This window comes from Panthera leo, chromosome B2, assembly GCF_018350215.1.
Source record: "Panthera leo isolate Ple1 chromosome B2, P.leo_Ple1_pat1.1, whole genome shotgun sequence".
In the NCBI taxonomy this organism is placed as follows: Eukaryota; Metazoa; Chordata; class Mammalia; order Carnivora; family Felidae; genus Panthera; species Panthera leo.
The window spans coordinates 40,290,758-40,315,971 of record NC_056683.1 but is presented as its reverse complement, the minus strand read 5'-3'; the positions used below and the strand labels follow the sequence as shown (position 1 = coordinate 40,315,971).

Below are 25,214 nucleotides of genomic sequence, written 5' to 3'. Positions count from 1 at the left end.
GGCCGCCTAACCGACTGAGCCACCCAGGCGCTCCTTAATAGCTTTTTTTCTGCCTGGATTTCTAGGGTGTAGCCCTGAACACACATGGCTTAGGTGTCAACAAATGCTTTGAGGGGAAATTGCTGCAGAGTATTGGGCTCACTTAAGAGCGCGTCACTTTTCCCCAGGATCTTGGCTCTCAAAGCCTGGATGTCTTTATAGTCTTGAACTCCAGCTTTTGACTACTTGGTACAGAGGGAAAGCTACTGCAAACTTTAACTTGCTGCTTTTTACCTCACTGTTGGTTATAGCAGATCAGCAAATGTTCTGGGTAGAAATACCAGCTGCTGATAGACACCTCACTGAGCTTCCCTTTCTTCTAGGGACATGGTTCTTCTGTCCTAGCCGCCTTGTAGTCCCACATCTTCGAACAGTTATTATTGTTATTATTCTTATTTTGTATTTTACTTACCTTTTACAATTGTTCTTTCTATACAGGAGGGTTGACTTAATAGCAGTTATATCATGATAGTTGAAAGTGAAGTCTAGTTTTTTAATCCTTTATCATTTGACATTTTAGGTACTTTGTATGTCCTTAAAAATTCTTCATTAGGTGATTTTTAATATCTGCACATAACTGTTTCTTATGGCTCCTAGGATCTGCTCAACTGTATTTCTGTTGTTGGATAGTTAGGTCATTTACCATCATTTGCTTTTTATTTTTTATTTTATTTTATTTTATTTAAAAAAATTTTTTTTTAACATTTATTTATTTTTGAGACAGAGAGAGACAGAGCATGAACGGGGGAGGGTCAGAGAGAGGGAGACACAGAATCTGAAACAGGCTCCAGGCTCTGAGCTGTCAGCACAGAGCCCGACGCGGGGCTCAAACTCACGGACCGCGAGATCATGACCTGAGCCGAAGTCGGACACTTAACCGACTGAGCCACCCAGGCGCCCCCATCATTTGCTTTTTAAAATAATGCTGCAATAGAGGCATGTGGGTGGCTCAGTCGGTTAAGCGTCCAACTTCAGCTCAGGCCACGATCTCGTGGTCCATGAGTTTGAGCCCTGCATGGGACTCTTTGCTGACAGCTCAGTGCCTGGAGCCTGCTTCGGATTCTGTGTCTCCCTTTCTCTCTGCCCCTCCCCACTCATGTTCTGTCTTTCTCTGTCTCTCAAAAATGAATAAATGTTAAAAATTTTTTAAAATAGTGCTGCAATAAATGTCTTTGTGCCAAAGCATTTTATCATATTTTATTTTATTTTTTGTTTATTAAAAAAATTTTTTTAATGTTTATTTATTTTTGAGAGACAGTGAGCAGAAGCCAGGAAGCCACCCAGGCACCCCAGCATTTTATTATATTTTAAAAGTATGGAATTGGAATTATCAAGAGTTGAAAATATTAATTAGTAGTGATTGTTTTCATGGATAGGTCGTGTACAAAAATAAACATAGACCTGTTCTCTCTCAGATTTTTTTTTTTTTTTTTTTTTTTTTAGTTTATTTGTTTCTGAGAGAGAGAGAGAAAATGCAAGCAGGGGAGGGGCAGAGAGGGAGAGAGGGAGAGAGAATCCCAAGCAGGCCTCAAACTCACAAACCATATCATGACCTGAGCTGAAATCAAGAGTCGAACACTTAACTGAGCCACCCAGGTGCCCCCCTCTCAGAAGGTTCTGAGAGAAGCTTTCCTTTATCAAAAGTGTTTTTATTTCTTTTTTTTTAAAAAAAAATTTTTTTTGGTAATGTTTATTTTTGAGAGAGAGAGAGAGAGAGGCAGAGCACAAGTGGGGGAGAGGCAGAGAGAGAGGAAGACAGAATCTGAAGCGAGCTCCAGGCTCTGAGCTGTCAGCACAGAGCCCAACGCGGGGCTCAAGCCCACAAACCGTGAGATCATGACCTGAGCCGAAAGTGTTTTTATTACTTTAATGGGGCGCCTGGGTGGCTCAGTCGGTTAAGCATCCGACTTTGGCTCAGGTCATGATCTCGCGGTTTGTGGGTTTGAGCCCCGCGTCGGGCTCTGTGCTGACCGCTCAGAGACTGGGGCCCCTTCAGATTCTGTCTCCCTCTCTCTCTGCCCCTCCCCCACTCGCATTTGTGTGTGTGTGTGTGTCTCTCTCTTAAAAATACTCATATAGGGATGGGGAGCCTGCTTGGGATTCTCTCTCTCCCTGTCTCTCTGCCCCACCCCCCACCCACCCTCCCCACATACATGTTGGCTGTCTCTCAAAAGAAAGAAATAAACTTAAAAAATTTTATCTCTATCTGCCTTATTAAAAGACAAGTAAAAGTATTCATATAGTGCTTACCATGCCGCAGACATTTTTTTACATGCTTTATAATACTAATTTTCATTCTCCTGAGAGCCTTAGGACACAGGTACTAATAAAGATAGTGGTTTTAAAGATGAAGAATCTGAGGCCTGAAAGGGTAGATAACTTGCCCAGGGTCACACAGATAACTTGTCCAAGGTCACACAGCCTGTCAGTGGCAGAGCTGAACCACGAGTTCCTGCTCTAGAGCCCATGCTGTTAGCTTCTAGAACCCTCTACTACCTGGAGCTGATTGTTCTAACTTATTCCTTCCTTCCTTTCTACCCATTTTAGCTTATTCCAGAGCTTCCCTGAGCCTTTTCTTAATTGGCCAGTTTTTTTTTCCCCCCTCTGCAGTGTGGTTGCTGGGGGATGAGTGTGAACATGGGGGCATTGTGGGAGGAGAGGTGCCGTGGACAGAAGGTGCTGTGGGGACCGGGTCTGTGCCGTGGCAGCTCACTTTATAGGTTTTGACCAGGTAGACTCGCCTGGTGGCTCACCGCGAGTCTGCTGGGGATCCTAGTGTGGAGGTAATGACGGGGAATTCTGCTGCCTCTGGTTTCTCTGGCTCGTGTTAGCTGGGCCACTGCTTTCGCAGTTTACAGAGGAAGAGTAAGGTAATCCTTTTCTTCTCTCCCTTCTTCCAGTGCCACTTAACATCGGGGTAAGGAGTAAAGAGGTGCAGGGAGGGCTCCCTGCTGATGAGAGTATCAGGGCAGCTCCAGGGCTGCAGGGATTGGAAAGATAAAGTGCTGATGCTTTGGACCTTAGGAACTGCAGGGTGTGGATGCTGCCTCTCTCTGGAGCTTTCTCCCTTTTCCCCCTATGGCTCCTTGCCCCTCTCTGCTTGTCCTTGTGTTTTCCTGGTACCCATTCCCCTCTTTGGTCTTTCTACTCATTATCTCCCCTTTTGGGTCTCTTATGGATTTGGGAGAGAGGTGGGTGTGGGGCTGGGCTGGTTTCCTTAAGGTTGTTGGCTTTGTAAGTTGCAGTGGTTGGTTAGTCAGAGAAAGCTTTGCAGGAGAGGTGGCTTTGAGCATATTTATTAAGTGGTATCAAAGGACGTCTCTAGGAAGAATGACCAAGTGGCAGGGAATTGAAGGGGAACTTGCCCCTTCCCTGCTCACAGCCCTTCAGTGGCCACTTCCTTTGTCAGGGAAAAGCAATGTCCTTGAGGTGGTCTGGTGACACTCTGCTCCCTCCCCCACCTTGCTTATGTGACACTATCTTCTGTTCTCTTTTTCTCTCACTGTGCTCTAGCCACTCCTGGTTTCTTAGCTATTCCCTGGACATACCTGGCGTGTTCTTGCCTCAGGGCCTTTGCATAAGCTGTCCTCTATGCTTGGAATCCTCTTCCAGAACGTAGATACCACCTGCATTGTGTACTGTCTCCCCTGTCAAGTCTTTCCTCAGATTTGTCTCATGGAGGCTTTCCTCACCACTGTATTCAACACCACACCCCAAATTTCCCATCCCCTTTAACATATTTTGCCTGAATTCTCCATCCCTTTTACCTGCTCTTTTTTTTTTCTTAAAAAAATTTTTTTTCACGTTTATTCATTTTTTTGAGAGACAGAGAGACAGAACATGAGCAGGGGAGGGTCAGAGAGAGAGAGGGAGAAACACAATTGAAAGCAGGCTCCAGGCTCTGAGCTGTCAGCACAGAGCCTGACGTGGGGGCTCGAACCCATGAACCGTGAGATCATGACCTGAGCTGAAGTCAGACATTTAACCGACTGAGCCACCCAGGCAGAGGGAGAGGGAAAGAGAATCTCCAGCAGGCCCCACACCCAGCACAGAGCCTGACACAGGGCTCAGTCCCACGACTGTGAGATCACGACCTGAGCCGAAATCAAGAGTCAGATGCCGAAATCAAGAGTCAGACACTTAACCCTCTGAGCCCCTCAGGCGCCCTGAGTTTACTTGTTCTTTATTTTTACCTCCTCCCTCCTAGAATATGAGCCCCTAGAATATGTGTGTGTGTTCAGTGCAGCCCCTTAGCACCCAGCATAGCACCAGGCACATAGTAGGCACCCAGGAAATGTATATTGCATGCTGGGTCCTTCAGGGCTCTGTAGGGCCCCCAGCTCAGGAGACTTTTTATCACATCTTAGGATCTGGAAAGTCTTTGCCTGTAGGAATTTTTTTAATTAAGATTTTTATCATTGTCATCCCCTTCCCCCTTCTAGTTCATTTAAGACTGTTATGAAACAGAACTCATTATGCTTCAAAATCTGACAGAGCGAAGGCCCCAGGGAAAGCGAGAGGAGGCGGCAGTGGCGGGCATTTCCTTCCATTTTCCCCCTCCTTGGTTGTCTTGTGTGGTTGGTTCACTTCGGACGGCCTAAAGCCCACCGGGTCGAGGTGAGCAGGGGTTCCCACACCTCCCAGGGTCCAACCAACGGACGGTGTCTTGTCAGCCAGAGAAGAGAACGCTGCCTTCCTGCACTGAAGGGTTTCTCCAGTCTCCAGTCCTCAGGATGGAAGGGGAAAAGGTGGCAGGCTGGAGAGGAGGAGGGAGAGGAAGAAGTGAGGTGTATTTTGTATGGTTCCGTTGGAGAAAAAATGTCACAAGGAGAAAGTCGGAGTGTGGTCCTCCGTGGGTGTGACTTTTAGTTTTTACCTAAAATAATGAGGAGATCCCGTTCATTTGTTCAGCGGAGGTTATGACAGGCTTTGAAGGGTCCATGGGCCTGGGCTCTCCGTCACTCACTACTCATTCGGCTGCAGGAGGGACCCTACCAGGAGGCCTTGTGTGTAACCCTATGGCTCAGAGCCAGCGTGTTGAACTTCTCCTGGATCTGTGGGTTCCTGGGAAGTGGGAACACCTGCTGGGAATAATTAATGTGTGTGGGGGATGGGGAAGGGGCTTAGACTCCTCCCAGCATTCTTTTGGAGACATTTCCCTAAATGAATCCACACTCCAACTTTTCAGTTGGGGAGGCCGTGTCCTCCCGACTTCAGCAGGCCAAGGCTTTGTTTGAGAGCCTCAACCCTGAATCCCCTTTTGACTTTTGTTTTTTCTCCTATGAACAAAGGAAGGGAGCTCAGAGAATATGGTTAGTTGACCCTTGAACAGTGGGGGGCGGGGGGGGGGTGTTTAGGGGCAGTCGAAAATCTGTGTGTAACTTTTGGCTCCCCCAAAACTTAACTCTTATAGCCTGCTGTTGTCAGGAAGCTTTACCAATAACGTAAACAGTTAACACATATTTTGAATGTTCTATGTATTGTATACTGTATTCTTAGAATAAAGTAAGCTAGAGAAAAGAAAATGTTGTGAAGAAAATCATAAAGAGAACATACATTTATAGGCCTGTACCGTATTTATCAGAAAACATCTGTGCGTAAGCAGACCTGCACAGTTCAAACCTGTGTTGCTCAAGGGTTAACTGTAATGTTCTTGGATCATCATAGGGATGGGCCCGTATAACAATTATTAATAGGTTGTCAGCATGCAGTGATGGAAGTTAAGATGTGGGGATCTGATAAAGGAGGCCCGGGGAGAGCTTCGGCTCTGGAGACCTGGGGTTTCACCCTCTACTACCCCCTCCACCCCAATCTTGGCATTTCATCTGCTAATAAAATACTAACACCCACTGATGTGAGTTTCACCTCCTTTCATTTCCTTTCTCCTGTCTTCTGCACTGGGGCCATAACAAGCTTCAAAAAGCCACCAGCCTAAGTATCAGCCTCTGAATAATCAAGTCTGCAGACCTAAAAATACGCGGTTGCATTATAATGCAGATGTACTGATAAATTAAGGGGAAAATAATTGTGCCTACAGTTGTTTACTGATGCATTGTCCCGACCAGAAGTTACATAGGAAGTAAATGAGATGATTTCACCCTCGTTGGTTCTGTAGCTTAGCTGTTTCAAATATAAGATTAAGGAGGTCAAAATCCTTCTTTGAGCCCCGCACGGGGATTATTACAGCATCTTGACTAGTTACCCAGACTTGACTCCTACTTCTGGCCTCAGATGGCCTGCCAAGCCCTTAGCGGCTGTCCTTCGCTGTAGCTCTGCTGTGTACATGGTTTGGTGTAATCCGTCTCCGCTGTGGAAGAAACTGCTCAAGGCATATACCACCTACTGAGGGTGTCAGCAGCCCCGTTTTGATTTAAATATTGAAGAGTACATTTTCTGGGTACCTGGGTGGTTCAGTTGGTTAAGCATGCAGCTTCAGCTCAGGTCACGATCTCACGGTTTGTGGGTTCAAGCCCCACATCGGCTCTGTGCTGACAGCTCAGAGCCTGGAGCCTGCTTCAGGTTCTGTGTCTCCCTCTCTCTCTGCCCCTCCTCCCCGCTCATGCGCGCGCGAGCGCACACACACACGCTCTGTCTCTGTCTCTCAAAAATAAATGTTAAGAAACAAAAGTATGTTTTCCATTTGTTGGCATCTGATATTATGTGCCCTGGGTAAATAAGGTCTTTGTTCTCATCTATGAGCTTGATTTGGACTTATTTGAAATCATTAATTCAACAAATATTGAATCTTCACTATATGTAGACACCAGGGTAGGCATTAAATCAAGGACTGGCAAGCTTTCTATAGAAGGTCAAGGAGTAAATATTTTCAGCTCTGTGGACCATGTCTCTGTCCCCTGTACTAAGTACACAGCCTTGCCATTGTAGCATAAAAGCAACCATAGACCACATGTAAATGGATGGGTGACTGTGTTCCTATCAGACTTAATTTACAAAACCAGGTGGTGGGATTTAGCAGCAGGCCATTTACTGACCCCTCATCTGACCCCTTCACTAAAGATGCAGCCATGAACAAAACAGACATGATCATGACCCTCAGGGAACTTTCATTTTTGCTGGGGATAATTCTTTGCTACTGTTAGTAGCTTGCTTTGAAACCACACCTGTTATAAAGAGTTGGCAAGTAGCTTTCAGGGGGCAATGGAAACCTAAGTAACTTTACTGAAAAACGGTTCTAGTGAACACTCAGTTCTATTTATATTGCCCTCCTGTGTCTGAGGGTACTGCGTGTACTTAATTTGGCATGTAGATACTATTTTTGAGTTGCCTTTTTTTCACTTAACATAATTTCACATGCATATTTCCATGGATCGGGCTGGGATTGTATAATTGTAGTGGCTACATAGTATTTCTTGCTGAGTTAAGGCATGCCATGTGCCTGGGTATAGTAGGTATTTGTGAGGTGTTTGTTTCCAGTTGCAGTAAAAACCCTTTCCAAGTTGAGAAGGAGCTAGTTTCTGCAGAGCCCCGGCTGGTGGGAAGTGTTGACTTGGGAGAACTCTGGGAGACTCGGCTATGGATGATGTCCTCATGCCAGCCTGCTGGGTGACGCTAAGCATCTTGTAGCCAGGGACCTGCCAGGTAAGTGTGCTGTCAGGGAAATGATGGATATAGCAGGGTGATCTTTTACTCAAGCACTGCACCCCCACTGCAGGGAAAGCATTTGTGTGCGGGGGGAACAGAACTTGGAATCGGTATAGCTTTGTGGGGGCAGTTGTGGAGGCAGAGGAGCTCTGTGCAGAGAAGACAAAAAGCCCAGGGGGCAAGGGTGGCAACAGGTGTCTGGAAAGGGCATGGGTTCTGGGGCCAGACCGTCCTTGATTTGCCTCTGACTCTTCATTTGCCCCTGTTTACGTCCTGTGGCTGGGCACTTCTTAGCCTTTCTGAGCCTCAGTTTTCTTTGCTATAAAATGGGGCTATAATATCCATTCCATAGAGATGTGAGGATCAGAGGAATACTCTAGTAAGCATGTAACCATGGTGCTTGGCGTGTGAGCATGCTATGTAAAGAAAGAAAGGATGGCTGGTGTTGTTTGGCGTGAAGCGAGTGGCTCACGTTAGGGTTGCAATTCACAGCAGTAGTCGTAGTTTTATTTATTATCATTATTGAGGAGGTACTGCGAATGATGCTGGACCAAGACTGGATTTCTCCTCCCTTCCCTCCCACCTCATCACTTCTACCCCCACCCCCTTGATAACTCAGCTGGGGAGGTCAGACCCCGACTCGCGAGCCCAGGCTTTTAATAAAATCAGATTGGAGCCTGACGATCAACTGGATAGTCCCAGTTACTCAGCTGTTCATGCATTCATTCATTCGGCCCATACACAGAGGCCCCACTTTGTTGTACAGTGCGCCGTGGTGAAGAAAGCGGGCATGGCGATGGGCTTTAATCAAATAATCCCACAAATGTTTAATTATAGGCTGTGATAAGAGCCGTGAAAGAAAAGCACAGGGCTTTAGGTTGGGAGAGGATCTTTCTCGCTTTTTATGAGGCACTTAATTTCATTAGTAAGCGGGGAATACAACTCACAATGAGATTCCATTTTATCCCCACTTGATGGGCAAACGCTAAGGAGCGGTGCAGTGGCAAGCCCTGGAGAGAACATAGAGCTCTGGGGCCTCCTGTGCACTGGTGGTCGGAGCGTGAGCCGATGCAGCCACTTTGGAAAATAGTTTGGGACTGTCCTGTGAAGTTGTATGTGTACAGACCGTGTGGCCTGACGTGTCTCCCCTAGGTGTGTAATAATCATGCGAGCACCAGGAGACGTGGACTAAGAATGTTCCTGGTAGCGCTGTTGATACTAGCCAAAAAAAGACCCTCGAAATTCAAATGCTCGTCAGCTGGAAAAGGAGTTTGTGGTCCTATGATGGGTTGTCATGCAGTGGCGACATAAACGAACAGCATCTTTGTACGACACGAGTGAATCTTAGTCATCTGAGGTTGAAGTTTGAAAAAAAAAAAAAAAAGACTCTGGGGGCGCCTGGGTGGCTCAGTCGGTTAAGCGTCCGACTTTGGCTTAGGTCATGATCTCATTCATGGTCCGTGGGTTCAAGCCCCGCGTCGAGCTCTGTGCTGACAGCTCAGAGCCTGGAGCCTGGATCCAGTGTCTCCCTTTCTCTCTGCACCTTCCCAACTCGCACTCTGTCTCTCTCTCTCTGAAAAATAAACATTAAAAAAGAAAAAGACTCTAGGAGCACCTGGGTGGGTTAGTTGGTTAAGTGTCCAACTCTTACGCTCAGGCCATGATCTCCCGATTTGTGAGTTTGAGCCCCATGTCGGGCTCTGTGCCAACAGCACAGAACCTGCTTGAGATTCTCGCTCTCTCCCTCTCTCTCTGCCCCTCCCCAGCTCGTGCTCGTGTGCTCTCTCAAAATGAATAAATAAACTTAAAAAAAAAATTAAAAAAAGACACCAAACATCCCATACAGCACGATACCTTTTGAATAAATTTTATTTTATTCTATTTAAAACAATTTTTTAATGTTGATTTATTTTTGATAGAACACAAGGGAGAGAGGAGAAGAGAGAGAGGGAGACAGAATCTGAAGCAGGCTCCAGGCTCTGAGCTGTCGGCACAGAGCCCGATGTGGGTCTCAAACCCACGGACCATGAGATCATGACCGAGCTGAAGTCGGTCGCCCAACCGGCTGAGCCACCCAGGTGCCCCTCTTTTGAATAAATTTTAAAGTCAACAAAATTTGAAAATACATTGTTTCGGGATGCAGATATATCTAACGAAATAATAAATGTAGGGTGGTGGGTTCGTGAAGGTTCCTAGGGTGGGGGAGACTCTCTTGAATGTGTTTGCCACAAGATCTGAGATCTACCTGAAGTGCAGTGAGGAGAGAGGAGTGAGGGGCAGCCAGTGTGTGTTTTGAAGGCATAGTAGACTAAAATTTGTTACTGTTTTGGAAACCTTTTTTTTTTAAACCCAAATTATAAAATGTTGCCCGTCAGAGTAGTGACATTAGGTGCATGTGTGTGCATTTTATTTATTTATTTTTTATTACCACAAACGCCTTTTTTTGATGACCATAAAGGCAGATAGGATATGGGAAACTGTGGCTGTGATATCTGCCGTTTCCTGCCTGTGCAAGTGGTGCCCGTGGATCTCAGCTCTGAAGGGGGCTGTGTTTGCAGCCAGCTGTGAGATTCCTTGTCACAGGGCCCCCCTTCACCAGGAAGGGACAGATGTGGCTGGGTGATGAGGCCTCAGTTGGGTTCCAGGTCTAACAGGCAGAACTAATTCAGAGATGAGTAAGAAGGGAACACTTTCTGGTTGTAGATTCAGACTCCGGTATGCATATTGAAACTCTTCCTCGCTTTCGCTTTTCTCAGTGATGGGCCCTGAGGCACCCTAATCTCATTGTGGAAGGACAGAGGAGTGGGTAGAGAGGACACCTTTTTGTATGAAAGTACCGGAGTTGGGGATGGGCTGGAAGAAGCCAAGATGTGTTCCTCCGGGGATGAATAGCTCATCTGGTGGGAAGGTTGGAAAAGATGCTCATGTCAGGCTGCCTGACCCGAGGTGACAGTGGCGTAAGCACCTGCTAAATGAGCATGGCCCTCCCGGGCAGCAGGGATTAAAGGGGAAAGCTTGCAGAGGGAAGAGGAGTCCAGAGGATGGGACGTGGACGAAGGGGGATCGGGAAGCCAGATGGCATACAGTGACTGCTTGAGAGAACAGGGAGTGTCAAGTGCCTGAAAGGTTAACAGGCAGGGTTGTTCTGTGTGCTTCCAGAAAGTAAAGCTAGAGGTAGACGCTCCAGGAGGAGATACTTGGTCTTAGTGTAAGTCAGTGTTTTTCAAACTGCAATTTGCAACCCATGAGTGGGTTGGGCACTCAATTAAATGATTAAGACCAACAATTTAAAAAGATGAAGTAGGGGGCACCTGGGTGGCTCAGTTGGTTGAGTCTGACTGTGGCTCAGGTCATGATCTCACCGTTTGTGAGTTCGAGACCCACCTCGGGATCGCTGCTGTCGGTGCAGATCCTGCTTCAGATCCTCTGTCCACTGTGCCCCCCCCATCCCCTCCCTCAAAAATAAATAAACATTTTTTACAAAAGTATAATTTCTTTTTAGGGGTAAGGTGGAAAAGTGTGAAAGCCTTTGTCATGAGCTACAAGTTATTAATAGTCCTTACTATTTATGGAGCACTTACACTGTGCTAGGCACTTTGCTAAGTGCTTTACATACGTTTTCCCACTTAAATCTCAGGACAACTCTTTCAAGCAGATATTATTATTCACATCTTAGAGATGAGGCAGTCAAGTTCAGAGAAAGGAAGTGACTTTCCCAGGGTCATGAAGCATGTAAGAGGCTGAGTCTGGAATTGAACCCAGGTACAGGTCTTTCTCTGCATATAATGACTGCCATCTACTGTAGGAAGAAGCATTTTTGGAGCTTCCCCAAAGCTTGGAAAAGGACTGGAATGTGGGAAGTATTCGAGCAGAGGCTGGGAGGCCGCCTGTCAGGATCAGTGGAGATAGGGGGATTGGATTGGATCATTACCATGGATCCCTGACTGTTTCCTCAGACCTTAAGTGGCGTAGCCCCCAGAATGCAACCTGTATCTAAGACCAGTTCCAACTCTTAGGTTTCTTTGATTCTTGATTGGAATGTGATTTAATTAATTTAGGTATAGACTTGTTTACAGGTGGGATTTTCTTTTAACAAGCTTTCTGATTTTTCTGTAATGAATGTACATTTATTTTATGATGTTAAAAGCTATTAAAAATAAAATGTTTTCTGGTTTTCTGTAATAAGCACAAATTGGTTTTATAAATTTAAAAAGTCATTAAAAAGAAAATACTGCAATGCAACACAAACTTTAATTAAGAATTCTTCCTGGCAGGGTGCCTGGGTGGCTCAGTCGGTTAAGCGTCCGACTTTGGCTCAGGTCATGATCTCACGGTTTGTGGGTTCGGGCCCCGCGTTGGGCTCTGTGCTGACAGCTCAGAGCCTGGAGCCTGCTTCGGATTCCGTGTCTCCCCCTCTCTCTCTGCCCCTCCCCCACTTTCACTTTGTCTCACTCTGTCTCTCAAAACTAAATAAATGTAAAAAAAAATATTTCAAAGAAGAATTCTTCCTGGCAAGTTTGTGAAGATATCTGGCAGCTGGCCGTTCATCTTCTAATGTGGGCTGGAGAAGCTGTGTGTGGACCATGGGAGGAGATTGGTGGACAGGTTCTTTGCAAACTGTAGCTTCTTGTCAGTTGCCTGGACCAGCCCATGCTCCCCACACAAAACAGAATGACACAGGGACCATGGCTTGGGTCCCCTGTTTTCTCCTGATTGCACAGTGAAGCTTCCACTGATTTTACTTAAAGCTGGAAAGGATCTTAGAAGTCATTTCTGCTAACCTCCTCATTTTACAGAAAAGGAAACTAATGAGGGGATGTGAATTTGCTTTGCTCTTGACCCATCCCATGGAGAGCAGAATGGGACCAGCTTTCAGATGGGTTAAAGTATGTTGCTTCTTCAGGAAAGGGTGTCTTAGAGACTGGGTGAGGTTGGAGGGAGTAAAAAGCAAAGAAGTGGCTAACTTCAAACTCTGATTTCATAGGGGAGTTCCAAAGCAGAGGTGAAAGGAGTGGGATTTAGTTGAAAGAGCCTTGGTCTGGAAATTCAGGGACCTGAATTCTACTCCTAGCTTTAAAACTCTCAGTGTAATCTTGGGTGAGTCACTTGCCCATGGCCATTGGAGGACATTAATTCTTGTTCTTCATGTATTGCTTAGTCAACTCATGGTGGAAGTACTACCCCCAAGCAGAGCCAAGTCCTCAGGCTTATTTCCTTCCATAGTCAATGGCCTAGTCTTCATGGAGTTGTCATTAGACATGGTCTGTAGACTTTAGGCCACAAGTATAGGAAACTCTTCAGCTTGGTGGGTGCCAGCCATTGGCGAACTTACAGTACAGTTGCTGCATGAGCATGGAGAACTATATCTCCTCTTTGAACAACTCCTCAAGTTCAGGGATTCTCGTTTTCTGAATCCCCATAGTACTAAGTAGGATGCTGAGGTTCTGTATATGTGTGTGTATATCTTGTGGGTAACATGGAGGTGGCGGCCAGGTCTCCCTTAAACAGTTTCTGTTACTCTTGCTCTGTTCATCGACCAGTCCCCTCATCTCCAAGTGGCACAGGCATGCAGGTTGAAACACGGCCATCTGATTGAAGAATTGATCTGTGTCGAGGAGCTCTGCGTTGGTGATGGGGTTGATTTGAAGTGGGTCACTGTGTGCCTAAGTAGGTGACCCGAGGGGAGGGGATGCCACCAGAAGGATGGGGAGTAGCAGAAGCTTCTTCCAGGCTTCCAGATTACCGAAGGAGATGGGGACAGTAAAGAAATCGCTCGGATCGTGGTGGATCGTGATCAGTTTCCAGAAACTTCTCAGAGGATCAGAAAGGAGCTGATAAATTTCTCTTGCGTGGTCCATCCAGGATAGGAGAGTCTCACTGGTTAGATGCGTTTTTTCCTTGACCTGGGATGTAATGCCGATGCAGTCAGGTAGCCTGACTGATGGCCTCAGCTGGGAGGAAAGGCAATTGTTGTGTTTGTTTTACTCTGTGTTATCAAGGCTAATAATATGAGCTTTAAGGCTTTATGACTTGATTAGCGGCATCAGCACTTGAAAGAGCTGGCTTAGGGCTGCTGTGGAAGGTTACAGGGAGAGTAATTAGATGGTAGTTGTGAAATGCACGGTGGTTTCCACTTACTAATGGCTTTGAGGAGGCCCTGTTGGCACTGAACCCCCATGGTGAATTTTTCAAAAAGAAAATGAGTTGGTTAGTTTGGGTGCTCTGCCGTAGACCCCAGGCAGCTCTCAGCTTTCCCTCTGCCTGTGGTTAATGCCCATAATCTGCAGCCCGGGAGCCCCCTAGAGCCTCACTCTCATCTAGCCCTTTGCTACTCAAAGCACGGTCCCTGGATCAGGGTCATCTTGCATCACCCGGGAGCTTCTTAGATGTACATGCAGAACCCACCATTGCAGAATCGGGATCTGTATTTTTAACAAGATTCTCAGGTGATCTGGATGTCTTATAACGTTTGAGAAGCACTGGGCTAGCACAGATGCCCCCTGAGGCTAGAGATTTGTGGCAATGTGGTTTTTATTGTGTAGTGCAGTAAACTGTTTAAACCCTAGTGCCACAGAATGATTCCAGCCTGGTGTCTTTAATTAGAACCTGGACTTGTGTGTGTGTGTGTGTGTGTGTGTGTGTGTGTGTGTCCCCGTCTGTGTATGTCCATTGTCACTTGTGGCATCAGCATAGGGTTGTGGTTTACGCCTCCCCGTGCTCCCACCCCCCTCAGCTCACCAAGTTCTTGGCACAGCTAGTCATTTCTTTGAATGTAAGTCTGGCATCATAGAATGTGGGGGGGGGGGGTGGGGATGACCCAAACACCACTTTCTTCCTGTTACTCCCCTGCACAGGAGCCTGTGGTACCTCCTGTTACCTGCTGTGTCATATCTAAACCTCTCTCTGGGGTTCCTGCACCCCGGGGCCCAGGTTTATCTGTCCTCTTCCCTGGTCAGGCAGCATCCCACCCAATCCCATCAGTGCCCTGTGCTGATCCTCCTTGAGCCTGGCTTTGGGCCCCTTGTTTGAAGGGTCTTCCCAATCTTCTCCTGGTGGCCCAGTTATTTCTCTGTTCTCTGCACTCTTGGTTTGCTCTGCTGCAGTTTTGTGCTTGGTTATTCTGGGCTGCTTATTCTGGCCTTATTACTTGTGGGCTTGTCTGAACCCCTCACTCAGAAAACATACTTTTAGAGTGCAGGATCCTTGTATGCCAGGTGCCCCAGGCATCCAGCAGGTGCCTGATGAATGGACGCCTGTGGATTCCCTAATGCTATCTGCCAGGAGGCCGAGGATTTGGTGGATGGGTGGGGGGGGGGGTGGGAGTGGTTAGCTGGGCTGCTGGCTTCACAGATGGGGTAGGGATGGGTGCCGGCTCTGAAAAGAAGCCTAGAAGGGATTGGAAGGGACTCCACTGAGGGGAGGTGGGGATTGGGCCCTTTGTCTACAGCCTTTCCCTGATGGTACTGGAGGTAGGCCGTGAGTACCTTGTGCTTCTGGATGGTTTATTGCAAACCTGTCCATTCTCTTTTTGCATGAATCTAGTGGTGAAGAAGATGATATGTTGAGGAGGGGTGAGGAGGACAGGTGCAGAAATTAGGAACCAGGCCACTTGGGTGTTGTTGTGCTAAGGTTTGGGGTGGAGGCTATATTTACTTCTTACAGTGATGGCGGTAGGATTTTTTCTATGTTTAGAAGCAGTTTATGGAATATGAGAGTATATATCCTTAAAAAACACACACACAACAAACTGACGCGAGAACAGAATAAAATTTCAACAGATCAATTACCATAGAAGAAATAGAGAAAGTTATCAAAGAGCTGTGCCTTAAAATAGTCATAGGACCAGATGGGTTTCACAGGTGACATTTTTCAAATATTGAACGTGCAGGTGATTCCAATGCTGTTTAAATGGTTCTAGAGCAAAGAAATAAGGAAGGCTGAAATTCCTTTTGTGAACCCACTGTAGTAAAAGGTGGCAAAAGAACAGTATGTGCACACGCAAGTACCAGGTGGTCTCAGTTTTGAATATCAATGCAAAATTCTCATATCAATTAGCAAATAGAATCTAGCAGCCCCCTGAAAGAGCTCCATAGGCATGTGGGTTTCAGACCAGGAATGCAAGGATAGGTTAATTTTAGGATTTCTGTGAATAAAATTCGCCACATTCAAGGGTCTAAGATGCCACGAAGGTTTATGAAAAATTAAGCACCTATTTCCAATAAAAACTTATAATGTAGGAGTAATTAAGTATCTATCTCCTCATTGTAAGAAAATACATCTTTTTCAAACTGGTAGCCACATTTTGTTTAGCATTGAAATGGTGGGTAATAGATGCACAGCACCATAATTATATAACCTTGTTTTGGGAGGATAAGCTGGTAAAATCAGATAAGAGAAGGAAATAAGAGGTATAAAAACAAGGAGGAGGAAGCAAGACTACAGACAATTAGAGAATTTGTTAAGGTTGAGTGCATAATTAATGCACAAAAATCAGTAGCTCTCCCTTAAAAACAATATCCTACAACAAAACGTGACGGAAGAAAATCTCCATTTATGTAAGCAACCAAAGAGATGAAATGTCTAGTTATAAGGTTAAAAAATTATATTTATATGTAACTTCAGTTATACATAGGGACATAAAATACTTAAACAGAAAGTTTTTATAGTCCTGGATAGAAAGAGTCAGGGTTATAATAAAAATATCATTCCTCCTATATATTTAAAATGGGATCACAATAGGGGTACCTGGGTGGCTCAGTCGGTTAAGCATCTGACTTCAGCTCAGGTCATGATCTGACGGTTTGTGAGTTCGAGACCTGCGTTGGGCTCTGTGCTGACAGCCCAGAGCCTGGAGCCTGCTTCAGATTCTGTGTCTCCCTCTCTCTCTGCCCCTCCCCCGCTTTCTCTCTCTCTCTCTCTCAAAAATAAATAAATGTTAAAAATTTTTTTAAAAATGTGATCATAATAAAAATTACCAATAGGATTATTTTGGTAGTAGAAAATGTTATCCTAAATTTGCATGGAAAAATTAACATGCATGAAAATATGACAGTGAAAAAGAGAAGGATCTAGCTGCAGTGGGCATTAAACATTTTAAAAGCTTCAGTAATTAAGATAACTTGGCACTCAATAGACTGAACAAGCGATGGAACAGAATAGAGAGCCCCTAAATAAATAGGTGTGTGTGTGTGTGTGTGTGTGTGTGTGTGCATGTGTGTGTGTGTGTGTGTGTGTGTGTGTGATTTGTTATAAAGGGAGCATTTCAGGTGTATGGGGAAAGGTAGTATCTAGATAGCTGTCTGTGGCAGGGGGAAGTGCAGAAAGTAGAATCCCTACTTTGTGCCTTAGATCAAAGTAAGTCTATCAAAAATAGGTCAGAGATTTTAATAATCAAAGTGTAAAAGCACTAGAAGAATCTTTCTATAGTCTTGAAGTAGAGACCTTCCCAAGTTTGACACCCATCCCAGACGACATAAAAGATTGCTAAAGTTGACAAAATAAAAACGAGAATTTTTGCATGAGGAAAACCTCATAAACAAAGTCAAAAGATAGCTGATAGTCTGAGGGAAAAAATGTTTGCAACATATATGATAAAAAGAGCTAGTTTTCTTAATATGTAAAGAGCTCTTAGAAATAAAGAAGAGCCGCTGACTTAATTGAATGGGCAAAGGACAGGAGCAGAAATTCACAGAAAGAGAAGGGTAGGTGACGCTTTTTAAAAATTATTTATTTATTTTGAGAGAGAGAGAGAGAGAGAGAGGAGGGACAGAGAGAGAAGGAGGGAGAGAATCCCGAGCAGGCTCTTGTCATTGCAGAGCCCAACACGGGGCTCCATCTACAAACTTCGGTCCAAAACCAAGAGTCGGACCCTTAACTGACTGAGCCACCCAGGTGCCCCGAAGGGTAGATGACTCTTAAAAAAGAAAAGGTGCAGAAACTCTTGTAATTAAACCTGTAAATCAGAACGACAGTAAAATGACATTTTTCATCTATCAGATTGGAAAAGATGAAAGTGTTTGATAATGTACTGAGTTGGCCAGGGTGTGGGTACAACTGCTTTGGAACGCAGTTGGTGATGTTTATCTAAATTATCAATGCCCATATCTCAGGGCCCTGCGGTTCCACTCCTAGGTATCTGCCCTAGAGAAACATTCACATACATGCACAGTGTTTATTGAACATTGTTGTCATTGTGGGAAAGTGGAGACAACAAGGTGAACATCCATCAGTAAGATGGATAAATAAATATTTATTTATTTAGTGAGGGCTAAATAGAACTTGGGCTGTTCAGACCCTTAGAGGGCCAGTAAACGAACTTAGCAGTTGTGAGACCATGTGAAACAGTAGAAAATAGAGCATTGTACACAGTGTGGGCCAATATTTGGTGAGGCTTTTGTTTCAGTTTTACCTATTCACCAAGGGTGAACTGAGTCACAATATAATAATTTCATTTTGTGGGACTCAGTCCAGAAAGTTGGAAAAACACTGCAGGAGTGGTTAAAATCCCATATGATGAGAATAGTCCTTGGAAATGTAATGTGGAGTAAAAAAAGAGAGTTGCAGGGTGATACGTGCAAGGTGATGCCATTTTTGAAAAAGAGAACAGTATCATCTTTTTGACATTATCATGTTTTTGGTGGAATCGTATATATATATAAAATGGGCCTGAAAGATACGCAATGGGCTCCTGTCAGAGGTACCCTCTGGGGACTGGAGTCCAATTTGAAAGGCCTCAGCTTTAAGTTGCATGCTTGAATTTGTCCAAAGGAAAGTATGAATGCTTTAGCTGTTTACTTGAGTGATCAAAAATGTTTACATAGCAGAAGGATTTTCCAACTGAGCCATTAAATGCACAGGCACTTTTTCCCTTGGTTGTTTCTGCCTTTCTGTGACCCAACTTTGGTTTCTGATCAGTTTGCTTATCTTTCCTTTTGCTTTAATTTGGGTATCTTATACATTTGTCAGCATGATCTTAATCTTTTCAGTTATTAGCTTAAGATTGCCTAAAATCCTTTAAAGAGTGTATCAGTGGCTCATATATCGGGTTGGGTTTCTTTTCTAACCTTTCCAATTTATTCTTTTTGAAATTAATTGTGCCCATGTTTTGGAACTTCCTTTTTTTTTTTTTTTGGAAGATTTTATTTTTAAGTAATCGCTACACCCAACCTGGGGCTTGAACTCACAACCCTGAGGTTAAGAGTCGCATATGCTTTTCCGACTGAGCCAGCCAGGCGCCTGGCATTATTTTTTTTCTAAGAGCCAACTTTTGGCTTTTTGTTCTCTTCCCAGATGTTTGCTCACACTCTTATTTGTTAATTCTGTTTTCACTTTTGTGTTTTTATCCTTCATTTCTTTTTTCCTCCCATGAATTTCTGTTAACACAAGGGCAGCAGTTCCTCTTAAGCTTTAAGGTGCACACGAATCACTTGGGGTCTGGAACCTTCATTAAATGTAGATTCTGATCCAGCAGGCCTGGCCCCAGGTTCTGCATTTCTTTTCTTTTCTTTTCTTTTCTTTTCTTTTCTTTTCTTTTCTTTTCTTTTCTTTTCTTTTCTTTTAAAATTATTTTTCTAATGTTTATTTATTTTTGAGAGACAAAGAGACAGAGCACAAGCAGGGGAGGGGCAGAGAGAGAGGGAGACACAGAATCCGAAGCAGGCTCCAGGCTCCGAGCTATCGCACAGAGCCGGACACGAGGCTCGAACTCACTAACTGTGAGATCGTGACCTGAGCTGACTGAAGTTGGATGCTTAACCAACTGAGCCCTCCAGGTGCCCCCCAGATTCTGCATTTCTAACCAGTTCTAGGTGGGGCGGACCAAGAAAGAAGAAATGGCACCTGTTCCTTCTCTGACCTTTGGGCACTAAATCTCCCAAGTGTATCCAGGGAAGCCATCAACTGTATAAAGACGATACTTCTATTGTGATAAAATCCGTACTGCTCTCATTAAAAGTAGTGAAGGTGGGATGCCCTGACCGGTCACTTTCCCTGGCTTCCTTAGTGACCACACCTTTTCTAGATGGTCTGAGATGGTAGAAGAGAGCTTATGTAGCTACAGGACTTCTTCAGCTGTCCTTGGTTGGTGAGCTGATCGCCTTAGCTCAACACTACTGTTTAGCCTCTACTGGTGTAGCTGACCTTTTAGGTACATTTGGATCCGTTGTTCCGTACCTTTTTGGTGGTCCGTGGACCCCTTTGGGAATGTGTTGGAAGCTATAGACTTCTCCAGAAATACGCTGTCCCCTACTCACGCACATTGAAACCCTTCATTCTTCTTTTGCACGAATGGGCTTCAAGCGTTCTGAAGTTTGGGTGTAGATCCTAAGACCCTTGATTTAAATGGTCCTGCTAAGGTGAGGAATCCCAAAACGAGGGACAGAACCCGCAGTGCAGAACGTACCTGGTCCAGCCCTGTTCACTTCGCAAATAAGGAAACCAAAGGCCAGGATTTTTCAGGCATTTATTCAGTCAGATTCTCTGTGTTCCATGAGCTCCCATTGCACACACAGGTGGTGTGGCCCGTGCTAGTGGAGGCCTGCTTGGCCGGACACCGGTTCGTAGCCCTTGCAGTCTGTGGAGCTGAGAGGGGCATGCCCACCCAGACCCAGTCTGCATCATCTCAGGAGAAGGCAGCCCCATGGGTTATTTCCTGAAGCTCAGGCCTACCCTCGGCTCTCAGAGTCACGTCTGGTCTGAGGAAGTGGAGACTCAAATCCCTTCCGGCCGGGATTCTGGACTCAGACACTGTTCTGGCTCTGACATGGCAGGGCCTCCCGTCTTGTTCCTATGTCCCGTTTCCTTCTCTGAGTCTCAGTTCTTCTAAGAGGCTTCTGGGTTGGTTCCTGTTCTGCTAATGTACCCCATATCTGGGTCCTAGGCTGGGACCAAGACCCTGACCTGGCCCTTTGCTGGAGATAGCAAGGTGTGGTGGGAATCCCAGTCTGAATGGCAGCTCATCGATTTACTGGCCCTGTGACTCTGGGTAAATTACATAACCTGCCTGGCCTCAGTTTCTGTCTGTGTGATGGGAACTATTGAGTATACCTCAGAGGGTGGTTGGAGAGATAATTGTGTAAGATGTCTGGTGCGTGATAAGTGTTGATAACAATAACAAACATGACTTGTCCTCCCCGCTGGGGGTTGGAATCTTGCCTTATCCAGCCAGCTGGGGCCTTGGTAACCTTTCCATAGATGTCCTGATGCCTGTGTTGTGGAGGGTCATTGTCGGGGCTCCCTCATCACAGGGCTTTGCCCTTTTTCCTTTTCTTTTTTTTTTAATGTTTATTTATTTTTGAGAAAGAGCACAAGCAGGGGAGGGGCGGGAGAGAGGGGGACAGAGGATCCAAAGCAGGCTCCGCACTGACAGCAGTAAGCCTGATGCGGGGTTTGAACTCACGAACCTATGAGGTCGTGACCTGAACCAAAGTGAGACGCTCAACCGACTGAGCCACCCAGTTGCCCCAGGCTTTGCCCTCTTGTAGAGACTGTTCACAACCTCATCTTATGCTGTTCCCCATCCCCGAAGCCACTGTGAGCCCAACGTCTAGCTGGAGATCCCCAGTATCTCCTTGGACAGGAGGGCTGCCCAGTAGACCACAGCTTTTCTGTGGAATTCGGCTGGCTTGTCAATGTCCTGCTGATCCCAAGAAGGAATTTATGTATCAGTTTCACTTAAAAATACAGCTGCAAAAAATCATCAGGGAAAATAAACAAATAGATGAATGACCTAACTACTCCGGGAAATACTTACTGAGTAGCATTCATCCACCAGTCATGGTGCTTAGCACCAATGATATACCCCTGCTTCTGTCCTCAGGGCAGTGATGGAGCCCTGAGGTGGGGTAGACAGGTGGACATTTGATTGTATGACAGTCCCTACAATAAATGAAGTAATGGAGGGAGGGAGGGCTGTAGTGCCTGGAGGAAGGAGCTGGGAACTTTACTCCAAAAAGGTGAGGGTTGGGAAGGCTTCTTGGAATGGGTGATATTGGAACTGCTTCTTGGAGTTTGATCTCTCAAAATTCTCATCTGTTAATTTTTCGGGATGAATTTTACAGGCACTTAGGTTCTTGGAAAATGAGTCTTGAAAAATTACCAAGTAGGGCTCATCCCAGGAATATACGCATGGTTTAGTACAAAAAGACTACTGTTAATAGAAATAAGCCATAAAAATCAGAACACCCAATATTTACCACAATGCCTGGAATATAGTCAGCGTTCAACAAATATTCAATGAATGAATGAATTAGCGCTCAGTAGATGCAGCAAAATACATAACTATATGTGCATTATAAAGCATCATAAACCTAAAGGCAGGATCATTGGGGGATTTACTCCTAAACATGATAAAGAGCCTGCTTGTATATAATCGTGTACCAGGTCTTCTACCGAGACTGCCGATACCAAGTGGAGAAATACTAGAAGCGTGCCCTGAAAAACAGGAACTAAGCCAGAATGTCCCTTATCGTTACTTTTATTTAACCTAGTTTAACAGATGCTTGTCATAACAATATAGGAACAAAAAGAAACTAGAGGGATTGGTATAGGGAAGGAAGAGATAAAAATATCACTGTTTGCAAATGACACAATTTCTATTCAAAGAAAATTACAAAATCCGACATGGCTGTTTTCTGATCAGAAGTTAAAAGTACTGAGAAGTCAGTATCCCAAGGTTTTTGCCTCGATGTCATGCCCTGGCAGTTAAAATCCCAATGAAATACTTTCTAAAGCATGCAAAGCGATAATAACAGCAATAATCAGGAAAAATTGGTGGGTGAGCGTACCGAAATATCTTTTGAAAATCTTTTAGCAGCAGGTTCCTCTTGGCAAACAGGGCAGGCGAGCAGTGTTTACTAAAACTGTACGGTATTACAGAAAAATGGGAGATTGGCGCAAGAAAATAGATCTAAATAAACGGAAGACATACATATATGGCAAATTTGGAAAGGTGAACGATCGTGAAGGAAATTATTTTAAAAATGTTAGTGGCTTTTGGGAACAACTACGTAACAAAACGGAGAAAATGAACTCAGAGGTCCGTCCCATCATAGGTTATGAAATCTCGATAAATGAAAAATGTAGTTTTAAAAACTCTTTTTAAAACTCAGAGGAAGCAGATGGAATATTTAGCCTCGCTGTGGAGAGCAGATGTGTTTGTGGAAATTTCATACAGATGATCATTGACGAAACGGGATGCTGTCAACTTGTCAAGGAACGAAATCTGTGAAATAAAATAGCCACGTACTCCGTCATTTCGTGGTGGACTGTGTGGCCTGGGGGGTTGGGGCGGAGCTCTCACAGTGACATGTTTACACTAGGTGTGACTCAGTAAAGTGTTTTGTTTTCTTTTGTTTTGTTTTTTTAAATAAAAAATAATAGGGGCGCTTGGGTGGCTCCGACGGTTAAGCGGCCGACTTCGGCTCAGGTCATGATCTCACAGTCCGTGAGTTCGAGCCCCGCGTCGGGCTCTGTGCTGACAGCTCAGAGCCTGGAGCCTGCTTCAGATTCTGTGTCTCCCTCTCTCTCTGACCCTCCCTCCTTCATGCTCTGTCTCTCTCTGTCTCAAAAATAAATAAACATTAAAAAAATAAATAAATAAAAAATAATAAAATTGTGCTAAGAGAGAAAGGGAAGAGGGCAACAGGTGCCATGAACTGATGGAGACAAACTTGTTGTCAAAGGTATACACAGAACTGGCAAAGATTTTTAAGGCAGCTATTGAGACTGTTGGTAATATTATAACCGGGTCATTTCGTAGTATGAAGCCCAGCTACTACGCGGAGGTGTGGAAGAGCGTTCAGTTTCCTCAACGCAAAAGATCAGTGCATTGAAACAGCTCAGTTGGTCTCTAAAATCAGGAGCAAATAGACGAGCTTTATAAAACCCGCTGCTGAGGCCCGTGGGAAGGAAAACGGCCTGCCGCTAGTGTTACTGAAAGGTGGAGCTGTTTTTCTGGACATCACGAGGACTTTGGGCTCCAGCAGCACTGGCACGCTTCATTCCTTGGGACCAGTATTTTTTACTTCTGGGAATAAGTCGCACAGAAATGGTCCCAAGGGGGCAGAAAACCAACTTGGCCACAGATGGGAAAAACATTGGAAAGAATCCAAATGCAGGTAATTAGGGGCTGGTTAAGTAAACTCTGTGACAGCAGTACTGTGGCATTACCCACGTGTAGATCCATGGCATGGTTACGTGGAACAAAGATAACGTGGGGCAGCTTACCTGTGCTGGGGACAAAGCAGGGAAAGATCAATGTCCAGGTATCGATAAGAATCCGGAAAAGTGCAGACCATAGTTGATGTGCTTTTTGATCAGCTTCCCCCTCCACCCCCCGTAAGATTGTTGATATGTAATGCAGGTTTTTAAAAGAAGAAAGAAGGGGGAAAATTCTGGTAGTAAAAAGAGGAAACGTGGGCACCGTGTTGTGGTGGAGAGACAGCAGTGGGCAAAGGCGTCCGCATGGGCTGGGTTTGAGTCACTACAATGCCATGTGGTTTTGGGCAAGTCACATATCTTCTCCAGCCCCCTTGTCTCCACCCAGAAGGAGGTAATGGTGACACCCACAAATGAGATCCCAGGAACTCTTGGCGCTTGTGAGCACTCTTTTCATTAACAGCTTTGCAGGGTGCTGGGAGCCCTTGCCTACTCTCCCTCATTTTGTCCCCGTGTCTGCAGAAATGGCACTTCTAGCGTGGCAGCAGAGAGGGGGAGGCAGACAAATACACCCCCAAACAAGGCAGCCAACAGAGCCATTGAAGTACTCCTGGGAAGGCACTGCCGTCCCAGGAAACGTTACACAGAGATACGTGCCCCTTCCATTTTGGAATGGGAGATGTACCCCAAGAGGAAAGGACAGGGACTTACAGAGAATATTCTGGTGAGCAGATTCAGATTTACCATGCAGTTGAATCTTTTGAGAAGGCTGGCCTGTGGACAAAGCAGGAAGGGAAGGAGGTCAGCCCCTTTTTTGGCCTGTCTGGGACACTTTGGGGCCTTACTAATACACTCTAGTGTCAGACTCCTCCACTTGGGAGCCGGATGACCTTGAATTTCTTAACCTGAGCTCCCAGTTTCCTTACTGTGAAGTCAGGGTAACCTCTCTGTCTCCCTAGCTGGTTGTGAGAATGACTTAGGATTTCTTTGTGCTTTCAGTTACTGTTGGTCAACGTGTTCCCTGAATGCATGCCAAAAAACGCACGATGCTACATCCCATAGGGATACAGAGCCGTCTGATTTATTGTTTCTGCCTTTGGGGAGCTTGTATAGCTCAGAGGGGCTGATTACACAGATTTCTAAAAAGGGGCAAGTTCGTGAAAAGGCAGCAAGGGCAGGGATGGTGTTTTAGGATGAGGGAAACTGGGACTATTCAGGGCAAGGGGCTAGTGACAAGTCAAGAGGCAGAGTGTGGGGATGCTCGAGAGAGGGGTGGGTATTTTCTAGAGAAGGTTCCAGAAAGCCTGAGATGGATTTGTGCAGCCCTGTAGGATGTACTGAACACATCCGTGTCACATGGAGGTAGTCTTAGAGCAACTTGGGAGGTGAGAGGAGTGAAGCTCCTTCGTCTGTGCCAC

General features: G+C 45.3%; 1 protein-coding gene across 12 annotated transcripts in view; it reads left to right on the top strand.

The window, feature by feature from the left end:
* TRERF1 (transcriptional regulating factor 1) overlaps positions 1-25,214 on the top strand; it is a 226,275-nt gene that overhangs the window by 38,341 nt on the left and 162,720 nt on the right. Inside the window, exon 1 of one of the 12 annotated variants that reach the window (XM_042938764.1) lies at positions 6,699-7,638. The exons of the other annotated variants lie outside the window; for them this stretch is intronic. The gene's annotated coding sequence lies outside the window, so the exon portion shown is untranslated. Of the gene's footprint in view, positions 1-6,698; positions 7,639-25,214 lie in introns of those variants that run through there. 12 annotated transcript variants of the gene reach the window in all.